At 43.1% G+C, this 12,128-nt stretch overlaps 1 protein-coding gene and 1 non-coding gene across 2 annotated transcripts in view; one reads left to right on the top strand and one right to left on the bottom strand.

Annotated features, from left to right (window-relative positions):
* ARHGAP26 (Rho GTPase activating protein 26) overlaps positions 1–12,128 on the top strand; it is a 432,059-nt gene that overhangs the window by 362,022 nt on the left and 57,909 nt on the right. The gene's annotated exons all lie outside the window — the stretch shown is intronic.
* Positions 7,600–7,704, bottom strand: LOC112861839 (U6 spliceosomal RNA). Its single transcript, XR_003223725.1, has one exon. It is a non-coding gene; the product is annotated as a U6 spliceosomal RNA (small nuclear RNA).

The raw sequence follows: 12,128 nt of genomic DNA, 5'->3' as shown, positions 1-12,128 counted from the left end.
GGGCAGGAGGGAGGGGTAGTTGGAACACCGGGCATTTTTAGGGCAGTGACACCATTCTGCATGGTACCGTAACAGTAGGTATCAGACAGTACGCATCTGTCAAAACCCATAAAACCAGTGGGTCACGGAGTGAATCCTCACATCAACCATGGACTTTAGTTACTAATAATGTATCAGATGGGTTTGTCACTTGCAACAAATGTACCTCACAAATGAGAGATGTTAATTACAGGGGAATTTAGGCAGTGGGGAGACATTTCATGGAAACTTTAGTTATTTTGAGCAGTTTTTCTGGAACCTGAAAACTGCTCTAAAAAATTAAGTCTATTAATACATCTTTTTTTAAATCTGGATTTCCAACTTCTTTTGAAAAGTTAGATTTGGCCATGCTAAATCCATGTGTTACTTGGTAACAGATGATGCTTGCCACAGGGGCTACCTCCTCACAACTGGCCTGCTTTACTCGGTCTTATCTTCTGACTGTATTCCTGTGATAGATTAAATATGTTCAAAGAAGCTTTGCAACCCCCATTCAGAGATGGACTCCTTGGATCTGGGCTGGCCTTCATCCTCTGCCTTGATTTGGCCAAGAGAATGTGGTACAGATGATACTGTGTGTAACATCCGAGCCCAGGCCACAGGACCTTGTAGCTTCCCATCTCATCTTGGAATCCAGCTGCCATGTAAAAAGTCAAGTCTAGCCTCCTTGAGCATGAAAGATCATTGGAGAGAGAAGCCCAGCCATCCCAGTCAAGCCCAAGTCTAGGCCACCAATCAGTTGAATGCAGCCACATGAGTCCAAGAAGGACAAATAGAGAAGCTGCCCATTCAACCCACAGATTCATGAGAAATCATACATCGTGGTTTTTTAAGCCACTGAGTTTGGACCAGTTTATTCAGCAATAGTTAAATGACACAAGGCCCGTGCGTTTGTGACCTCAGAGCCCTCAAACTTCCTTGAGAGAGGGCTGCATTGCCTGGGTAAGGTAGAAAGGCAGTAAAGGTTCTCATTGTAGAGAGTGGCAGCATGGAGACTAGCCTGTCAGTTTTCAGAATCTTCTTTGAAAGAAACGATTCATAAATGAGATTCTAAGAAGTTAAGATACAAAGCAAAACCCATAGCTAATGACTGAGGCAATCAGAAAGATAGCTCAAACACAGGCATGGAAAGCAGGAAACCCAGGGTTTTACTGCTGACACCAGCATAGACTGGCTGGTGCCAGTCCTCAGCCCCAGGCATGCCCATCCCCCCCCCCCCCCCCCCCCCCCGCCCCGCTCCTTGGGCCGGACCAAGTGGGGCTGACCTGTCTCTGAGAACGGAGGTTGTTCAAATGGTGCTTACAAAGGACTGACAAAATAAAAGTCACTCTCTACTCTCCCAGTGACCAATGGATTTGGCCTTATGCCGCTGCCTTTCTGGAAGATAGTGATTTTTAAGGAGGAAGTAAACAAATACTGAGAAAGAAGTCAGGGGACGTCCCACTAGGGACATAAAAATCTTGAGTAATTCCCTCAAGTTAAAAACTCCTAGGTGAATGCTTTCTTCAGACTGCTGGGGAAGGGACGGAAGGGCTTGTTAAGATGGAAAGCACGCTAGGAGGATAAAGGATGATTCTAGCCATGGAGGAACCCACCCTTGGAGTTCTCCCTGCCTGAGTGGTCCCCACCCCTAGAAAATAACTCCCTGCCCAGTAGCCTCATAAATAAAATGATTTTTTCATGTCCCTGCTGCTTGACACACACACATACACATACACACACACACAAACACACACACCCATTTCCAAGTTATTTCTGGTGACCTAAAAGGTGTGTGCATGCCAAATGCCTTCAAATTGTGCCACAGTCAACCGCCCTCTACCTCTTTGTGGCCAGGAAGAGGCGAGAGAACAGCCTCTGGAATTCAGAAGATAAACAGGGCCTGCTTCCAGGCTGCCTTGTTTCTCTGAAGCAGTGCTGGCTCCTCCTGACTTTGATTCAGCTGCTCTCAGATGAAATCTGAGGAAAACTTGAGAGGTATCTGCAAAAGTTTACTTCTGTTTTACTTAGTTCAATCAACGTTCACCCAGCATATGGTGCTTGAACACCTCCTGTGGGCCAGGCATTATTCTGAGTGCTGAAGATGGAGTGATACACGCAAGGGAGTTTCTGTCCTCCGTGGTCTTGTCTCATAATGGAGACAGGAGGCTCATCAGTGCCTGTATATCAGATGTTGGAAAGTTCTGTGGAGAAAACGAAGGCAGAGTAGAGGAAGTACTGATTTGGAGGGAAAGGAGGCAAGTTACTTTAGTGCTTTCCACTGTGAATAGCAGTTAGTTTGTTTTGGAGGGACTTCTGCCCTCCTCCCTATTTCCTTCCTGTCTCTCTATCCCCTCAACCTCTGTGTGTTTTTCTCATGCATGGACAGATGTCCCAGGCTGTTCCCCTTGCCTTCCCGCACCAACTTCCCACCTGGAATCGGACACTGTGACACTGGAGCTGTCAGTCTGATCATTGAGTTATCAGTGAAAAGGAGGAACTTCTCTAGGGGCAGGTATTGCCCCTCTTGAAACCCGGACGAGCTTGTGGGTAGGCATGCCTGTTGCTGAACAATTTGGAACCATCCACCTCCCACGGGGTTGAGCTGTGTGCATAGCTGTTATTTATTGAGACCAAATGAATCACAGAATCAATAGTATGCATTAAACGGTGATAATAAACGGTATATTTTTAAGTAATTTGATCACCTAAGTGTGATTTTATGTCCAAAGAGTTACACCCAAACAGGCAGCTATGATTTTACTACAATGATCTTGATTTGTCATTCTTTGGAATGCAGAGATTCGAAGAGGAAGTTTTCCTCTGTGGCTGAATCACTTTCTGTGGAGGAGGATCTTTCCTCTTAGAGTGAGGATTCTGATTCTCACCCACTTCCAGGCACAAAAGGTCTCTTCAGACTGTTTTGCCTGAAAAAGTGGTGGCATCCTCCACCTTGGGAAATAATTTGAAAGCAACATCATTTTCCACAAGGGATCCGTTGCCTCTTCTTGTTCCTCCTCACAACCTCTGGGGTGGTTCCAGCCAGGCTCGTTCATGGTTGTTTCTTAGACCACCTCACAACCATCCCACTTACACCTCAGTCTCCTGGGGCCACCATGGCCACCACTCCTCCCAGTAACCAGGCCACGTTCCCTTGGCAGTTTTAGAGATTGTCGCTGATGTGACCCGTATTCTTGTTTTCTGAGTGTCTTCCTGTCAGCTTTTCCCATTCCATAGCCAAGATCTCCTTCACCAGTTTGGAGCCCAGCTGGCCTCACTTGGTTGAGGGTGGAGATTCCTGCCTGATGACCCATCTGATTTTTATTGGATAAATGTGTTTGGTTATTAGCAGTCGTTTTTTTTTTGGTTTTGTTTTTTGTTTTTTGTTTTTTTTTACATAAAAATTGCTCAAGGCAACCCTCACACTTCATGACCCAGCAGGATTTCTTTCCCAAGCAACAAGGCTGTCAGTGCCACTTGGATCTCTACAGCCTGTCAGCAGAGGGGGTATGGGAGGAGGGGGGGACGGGACATCGTTCAAGTCCTTAGCCACATCCCTGTTTTCCAGCATAGTGGAAATCGCAAATGGAAAAATGTTTTCCTTCACACACATTGTTGTTTTCTTTCCTCCTTGATGAGCTAACATCATAAAGGTTCTGTATTCTTTCTGTCAGCGAATTAATATTGCTAAACAATCTCAATTACCCAAATTTGTCGTGACAGTAGATGATAACTAAAGCCTTGGGGCTTAATTAACATAGAAATAAGTGAATTTAATCTGAATTTAGCTGCTCTGACATGGCTTATGGCACTGTATCTTATAGGTAAGTTGGTGTTAGGCATTTGTAAATCTCGAATTTTTGATTCAGTCTTTAGGGAAGGAAATAGGCTTATTATTTTGCGCATGGCTTTTAGCACTTTCAAGCCTATGAGGGGACTTTGAAGGAACTTCAAGTTGCCATTTTTGTCCCTTAGAATTAGATTTGGAATTGTTTCTCTCCCTACATGTGTACTTTGGGGAAATCTTATTGGTAGATTCAGATCCTAAATGGAGTAAATTAAAATCATATTAAAGTGCTCCTTTTTAAACCTTTTTGGTCAGTCTGGAAAGCAGATGCTTACTTAGCTAGGAACACATCTCTAGTTGGAAACAGCCTCATGATCTTATTTTTCACCCCTTCTCTGCATTAAGTATCTAGAAAACCATGCAGGATCCAGTGTAGACTTCCTTTGCTCTCAGCTACGTAGGTCTTCCAGGGTAGGGGCTTAGCCCAGTGAGGTGTTCAGGGTACCTGGTACGACCTGGGAGCCCGTTAGATATACCCACTCAGGCTTTACTGCAGACTGGCTGGATCAGCCACTCTGGAAGAGGAACCCGGGGCTCTGTGTTCCAACAAGCCCTGCAGGTGATTCAGATACATCCTGAAGTGTGAGAACCGCAGGCATAGAGCTCATGGGGTGGATGGACTTCCACAAGAATAAACACAGAATTTACTTCCTTGTAAAGCCTGCAGGACCACGCCTGCATCATCCCTAGCACTCTGGTTGTCCCTGCAGTGATGACAGTAGAGGGGCTTCAGAACACCCTGCCTCTGGCCTTTGAGATTAGTCACAACTTGTGAGGCTGATGACTGATGAGTTTGCTTCTCAGAGGAACCCAGTTAGCTCACCAGGGCTGCACTTTCCAAAGCCTGAGGGAAGCCAGCCTGCGGCTTTGCAAATGCATGCTTTTTGGTCACAAATCATGAAAGGGTCGGTGCACCAATTAAACCAACAGATATTTTTATTGAGCACCTACTGTATGTGTAACATGAGAAGATGAAGACCTTTGCATCGAGAGGAAAAGAGCTTGGAACATGGTAGATGACCATTAACATGTATAGGAGATTTGAGACTTTTAAATCAGCATTCCCCAAATTGGTGCAAGGAGGAGGGGGACAGGTGGGGAAGAGTAGGAGCCGAGTTGGATACAGTTGAAGAGATTCTTGTCTCGAGGACTTTTGCGCCACTAAGATGTCCATTGTGAATCTCCCAAAGGGCATGTGTTATACCATGTTTCCTAAATGTAGTTGACCTTAGCACATGCTCTTTACGGCACTTCTCTTTAGCCTCTTAAAACTGTATTCTATAGTTTAAGAAATGCTTTTCTATGTGAACACTCTACTTTTCAGGGGGGAAATGTATTTTTCCTAATGGATGGCACTATTAGGGCAACAGTCCTTCTGTAGAGCATTTATGGTTACAAATAGCTGTCTGAAGGCTGACATGGGCTATATCATGTCCAAAAAGCTTTGGGATCTGGTGTAAGGAAAAACCCACGTGGCCTGGTAGTGAAGCTTTGGCCCTGCTGTTTCCTGTCAACTTGTGCAATTACTTTCCCTCTCTGAGCTAAACCTCTTCTGCGAAATAGGAATAATAACAGTAATAAAAATAATTGTAGTAATAACAAGACCTACCTTCAAGGTTGTTGTGAGGGTCAGATGAATTAATGCCTGTATAATTAAATGGCTAACAAAAATTGGTTTTCTTTTATGCTAAGCAAAAACTGGTTTGCTCTTAGACTGTTGCCCTACTATGAACAAATCCTTACTATCGATTTTTTCCGGTGGTAACAGTAGACACTCAGTGTTTATTTTTTTGTTTGATCCTGGTGTGACACAAAGAACCCATATTAAAAATAATGAGGTAATTTTAAAATAAAACATCTAAAACTAAGGTAACTACAAATAACAAAATCCCCTGAAAGCAGTCAAAGCACTCCTCATTCAAGACTGGCTTCAAGCTGTTTGCACAAAGTCAGCAGGCTCAGGTGTTTACTCTCCAGAGTCTTGTCAAGCCATCTATCTACTCCCATTGTTTCTCTGTTGGGTGGAGCCAATTGGAACGATACTAATTAGAGGAGAACCTAATTGCAATCCTGAGATTTCACTGGGGGATAATTTAGCCTCAGGAATTCCTTTCCAGCCTGTGACTCTGTGTAAATTTGACTGTCATTATGACAAAAAGAAAAAGAGTTTCTAGAAGCATTCTGAAATTCTGCCTCTTAGTCATTCACTGCATTGGTTCTATCGGGTTCTTTTAGTGCCTATTAGCTTCTTTCCCAAAGAAGCATTGGAGCTCTTCCCAAGACATTGCTTCAGTGTTCCCTTCAATAGTCCTTACAAATTGGACAGGTGATGGGGCTGTGGCTGGGTCACTGTCAAAAATGTGCAGTAAAGGCATAAAATAGTTGCTGTACAGACCCCCCCCCCCTTACCTCTTTTTGCCTTAAGTGAAGAAGCTGTGTCTTCAGAGGAAGCCAAGATGATATTGTCCACAAAGAAATAAATGCGAAGATGTCTGCCCAAGGATAATGTATTAGAATCCTAAGAAGAAACATCAGCACCATGAAAATAGCATAATTCAGGGATGGTTTATTTATAAAGGATTGGAGGCAGGAAATTCATAAGAGATAGTACAGTAAACCAGGGCTAGTCACACCCAACCGTTAGTTACCATCCTTAGGCTGGAAGGACTTGCATAGAAAATGGTGGCCAGACCCGAAGCAAAGAGAGGTCTACAGAGTCAGTCCCTTGAAAGGAATTTTGGTCAAGGGGCTCACCCATGTACAGACATCCTCTCAGGGAGACAAGGGAATAAATACCTTGGCTCTCTCCTTTCTGCTGGTGATCTCTTGCCCGAGCTCCCCCCCCCACCTTGGTGGCCCCAACAGGAAGCCAGAGGGTGCAGGATGTAATCCATGTTAGTTAGCTCTTAGGGAAAAGAGGGCAGGAAGGACAGTGGATGTTCTCCAGTGCATATGTATATTGTAACACCACTTATAGAAGCCACAGTGTGGGACCTGAAGGGATAACCGTCAGTAAAAGACTGCCAAAATAAATCCCGGAGTATACTGCTAACCAGTACAGCAGAGGAATGAAGGAGTTGTATTTGTGCTGGTATGAACAACCTTCTAAGGTCCATTAAGGGAAAAGTAGGGTGCTGTGTTTCTCAGCCCAGGATGCACATTAGTATACCTGAGGAACCTAAAGTAAAAAAATGCCATCACTCCTTTCCCGGAGCCTCAGAGTTAATTGCCCTGGGGTGGTATCTGAGTTTTGGTATCTTTCTTAAACTTCCATGGTGGTTTTGATATTCAGCTAGATTTGAAAACCCATTTGTGTGTGGTATAATCCTACTTATGTGCAAGACTCCAGTTATATATACACCTGCAGATATGTGTACATGTTTGTAAAGTTTCTGGAAAGATATAGGGGAGTGAATCTATGCGGTTGTCTCTCATAGAGGCACGTGGGACATTGGCCTTTGGTTCAGGGGACACTGATGTTTCCTTTCAACACTACCCGTTTGTAGCGTTAGAATTGTTTTAACGTGTGTATGCCTTGATTGTTCCATTTTGAAAACTCAGAAGTAGATTTTCTCAGTTTTAAAATCACCATTTCATTTTTTTCTTAAATTTATGAGGTACATCTTTGTGCGAAGGATTTTTTTAAATGTGCTTTAATTTCCAAGTTTTATTGAAAAATAATTGGCACACGTCACCATGTAAGTTTAAGGCATACAGCATGATGGTTTGATTTTTAAAATAAGAAATGTTTTACAATCTGTGTGTCATTTTTGCCCAGAGGTCATGCTAATCTTATCCTTATTATTCGAATTTTTAGTATATGTGCTGCCGAAGTGAACAGAGGAATTTTGTGAAACTTTTAAAATTTGTTACATCCTCAGTAACCAAGGATGTTAGACCCTGTTTGAAGAATAAGACCTATAACAAGAAGGTATAGCTTTTGGTGAGTTTCACTGAAGTCAAGTTTTCTTGAATTATTATTTCAATGGCCAAATGACTCTTGTCCAGGGCTCCAGGTCAGGTTAGAAAATGGTAACTCTTCAGGCAGGAAAGGAAATTTGTCTCAAGGAGCTAGGTAAAGTAGATGCAGTTAGATCCCTGCATCTGGCCTGATTTCAGATTTCTTACTTATTTGAGAAGCCTAACTTAAGGAAATCAGAAAGTCATTTTTTATGTTTACCCATGAAGTCCTCCACCGTCTCCTAAACCAACATTGTGAAATTTAAGTAGTTCAATTTTCTTGTGCTATATATAGTTCTCTAACCTGATTTTCATCTGTCACTCTCCATCTGCTCTCTCCCCCAATTTCCTTTAAAAGCCCCATTTTAAAGCAGAATATATAATGGAAAAACCTTAACTCTTGACCTTTATGGAGGTACACTAGAGTTATTCCATAATAATTAGCAGTTGCCCTGGTAACCTCAGACACACTGCTTAAATCACCTATATTCATCACTACCCCCTGCCTTCTAGCCAGTAGGATCACCTGCTTCAGGCTAATGAAAAAAGGAACAATTATTTTTATAATCCTTTTCAGTTTCTTTTGTAGGAGTAGGAGCAGTGATACTGTTTGTGATTACTTGCACTCAAAAGAGATTTTGTTGTTGTTCTAGTGACTGAAAGCAGTGACATAGAGAAATCATCTTGGGTTTTGAGCAAGTTGGCAAGCTCTACTCAGTTTATTTTGTTCACTACTGTACTCCCAACCTTAGAAGACGTAAGCAGGTACAGCTTGCAGATTAGAATCTAAGAGTCGTGACACTTAGGGATGTGATGGACAATGACATTGGCAAGGCTGGCGCCATGCCACGTCAGTCATCCTTGACAAGGATGATGAAAACCCACTAACTTCAGTCCTTGGACTTGAAGAATACTGCTTGAAAGTTGGAAAACCCGAAGCTGAAGCACAAGAGAGATTTCTTATCTAAAGCAAATGTGTTGACTTCAATTCTGTCTCTGAGGAAGCCTGTATCCTCCCTTAACTTCCATCCGCCGTGCCTTACAGCACAGACTTCTTGATAGGAGTGCCATGGAACTCTTGGCTTCCTCTGGTGGAGAAACAGCCCCCACACCCTCACACATCCTCTTTCCCATTCTCCTCTTGATCCTTTGTGTGAAAGTGGAATTAGAGGAAATATGTCCTTAGTCATCCCATGGCAGTACTTACAATGTACAATTGTCACAGTGAAAATACACTGGCAGGAGATCAAGAATCAAGAAGTGGAGTCATGGGAATCCTCGACACACTAATCCAGTAGAGACAAGATCCACATGTTAGTGATCCACATGGCCAACATAATCATCCCAGACAGTAGTTAGACCCAGTTCTGTCCCAAGGGAAGACTGCAAGTGAATAATTACTAGTGGAAGAACACCGACCAAATGCTCTTGCTCGACCCTCTAAATTTTCTTAACTCTCACTGGAATGCAGACCTACCTTTATCTTATGTGTCCCTTTGGTATACGGCACCACCAGTTGAACATGGGCTGCTGTAGCCTTCTTGCACCCTACAGCCCTCACAAATATCAGCCAGAATCAGCCAGATCTGACAGACCCTTCCCAGTCAGTTAGCAAACATATACTAAACACCTACTGTTTAAGACACTGTTCCGGGCACTAGGAAAGAGACGAGCAAATACTCTGCCCTCAGATCTCTTACAGCCCAGATGGTAGAAATCAGCTCTACATACATAGGGCAAGTTTTGCTGCCAAAATGAGGCAGATTTTAAGTAGTAAGTGAGTGGCTTGGTCATTCACTTAAAAATATTTATGGTGGGATGAATTGCCTTTGCAGTTTGTTGTGTGGGCAGGGTTTCCAATAATCTCTCTACTTCATTTTCTAGATCTACTTTGAAGTTTGTAATTTCCTTGTCTGCTTCAGTCCAGTTTACTGAAAGTGGGGAGGGTGGGGGAGGAGTGGTAGTTTTACAAACCAACTTTTTTATTCTGTTAGCCAAGAGACTGCCTATGGCTGAAAATGCCGATTGTCACTGTGCTGAGAAAAGAAAATACGGTGCAGCGTCCCAAATGTTTGTTTGTTTGCTTGGTTGTTTTTCACAGTAGGCTCTATGGATCTACATTTAAGATGCCATTTGGGGCGCCTGGGTGGCTTAGTTGGTTAAGCATCTAACTTCAACTAAGGTCATGATCTTGAGGTTCTTGAGTTTGAGCCCCGCGACAGGTTCTGTGCTGACCACTCAGAGCTTGGAGCTTGCTTTGGATTCTGTCTCCTTCTCTTTCTGCCCTTCCTCTGTTCGTTCTCTCTCTCTCTCTCTCTCTCTCTCTCTCTCTCTGTCTTTCTCTCTCACAAAAATATTTAAAAAAATTTTTTTAGTTTAAAAAGATGCCATAAGCATTTTTTTTAATTTTTTTCATGTTTTATTTATTTTTTGAGAGCGAGAGACAGAGTGAGTGGAGGAAGGGCAGAGAGGGAGGGAGAGACAGAATCGCAAGCAGGCTCCAGGCTCCGAGCTGTCAGCCCAGAGCCCGACGCAGGGCTCGAACCCACGGACTGTGAGATCATGACCTGAGCCGGAGTCTTGACACTCAACCGACGAGCCACCCAGGCCCCCCTAAAGATGCCATAACATTTAAAATTTGGACTATAAGAATTCTGGAGAGAGAGAAAAAATATTTAAAGGAACAAAAAGTTGGAATTCTGTCATTTGGTTGTGTTGTGTTTTGAAGCCTCCCTACCCCCAACCAGAATTTCTCATTAGGACTCTTGGACTTTTTTTTCCTCCCAGATATCTAGCTTACTAATACTTATGACAAAAATATAACAATTTCTTGTATAAAGCAGTATCTTGTTCAATTGAAATTTAATTCATAACTTGAAGGATTGTTTTCTCTACTTACATGGAAAAGGAGAGTTCTTGGGAATTAGTAGTTCTTTAAATTCTGAGTCAATGAAAAATAAGTGAAGAAGTTTTGCTACCTAATTGTCATGCACCAGCCAAGTAACTGTGAAGGAGTGCAGGTTCTTTTTTTCTGGTTCTTTGTCCATAAGGAAATTCTAAATTCTCTCTTCTTCACAGACCAGTTATTAAGTTCTGCCTTTAATTTCACCGTGAGTCAATTAGGTCAGATGCCCACAAGCAAGCACTCTGGTTCATCATTACAAAGGAAGAAACTTTACTTGTTGTATTTTTCTTTGCACACGTGGCTGATTTTTCCAGGCTTTTCTTCTGCTTTTAGAAAGACCACCTTCTGGCGTTTATTCTTTTCAAGGTACACTTCACTAACCAATTCCAGGGGCAGTTCAAAGGGAGACTTAGCAAAACCTAAGTTGAGTTGAGATCTTGGATACCACTTGGTCTGCACTGGGCCATAGAGAGCTCTGTTAGCCATTATCTGTATACCCCTGTTGAAACTCAGCCAGTTTGGCACCTTATTCCTCACTTGTGGGGTGCCTCATACAAGAAGGTCACCATATATCCCACCAAATTAGGCACACCTTGGGAAGAATGAGTTCTCTGTGTACAAAATGTTCAGTGGAAACCTAAGGTGCTCGAGAATATGAATATATAATCAGTACGTTGGGCCCCCAGACCCCAGGAAAGCAATGCAATTTCAGGCAGAATCCTCTTCGTGCACTGCCACAGCTTTAAGCTTTGCTTTTACTCCAGATTCATCAAGAAATAAAAGAATTTGTAGTAAAAAGAAGAAAAAGAAGACACTTTGTCTGCTCAGACAACCTGACCTGAGTTTTGCTATCTATAATGATGTCCCCCGCATTTTTTTTTTTCTGGAGAGGGTATGACCCTTTAAGGACTGCTTACATGTGCATCACTGTGGGACTGCCTTTGCTCCATGTGGTAGCTGTGAGACCGGAACATGTGCCTCTGCAAAGCTGAGGGTACAGTCAGGACTCCCTGCTTTGGTTTTGTTGAGTAGGGTACACAGGTTGAGATTTTTGGAGGCTGGGTAGAAAAGAGGGAGGAGAAATGATGGAGTTGTCAGTTGGGGAAAAACTGTGGGGGAACAGAACTATGTAAAAGAAAATCTGAGGCACCCACGTGGCTCCGTCGTTAAGCATCTGACTCTTGGGTTTCAGCTCAGGTCATGATCTTGCGGCTTCATGAGTTCGAGCCCACAACAGGCTCTGCGCACCTGCTTGGGATTCTCCCTCTCTCTGCTCCTCCACTCTTGCTGCCTCAGTTGCTCTCAAATAAATAAAAAATAAATAAAATAGAAGTAAATCTTACGGAGTTTCTCAGATGTGCTCAGAGATAGGAATCTTCTTCCAAGTCCTCTCGTGAG

Source organism: Puma concolor, chromosome A1 (genome assembly GCF_028749965.1).
Source record: "Puma concolor isolate L17-30 chromosome A1, mPumCon1.1.hap2, whole genome shotgun sequence".
Classification (NCBI taxonomy): domain Eukaryota; kingdom Metazoa; phylum Chordata; class Mammalia; order Carnivora; family Felidae; genus Puma; species Puma concolor.
This window is presented reverse-complemented; position numbering and strand designations above follow the sequence as displayed.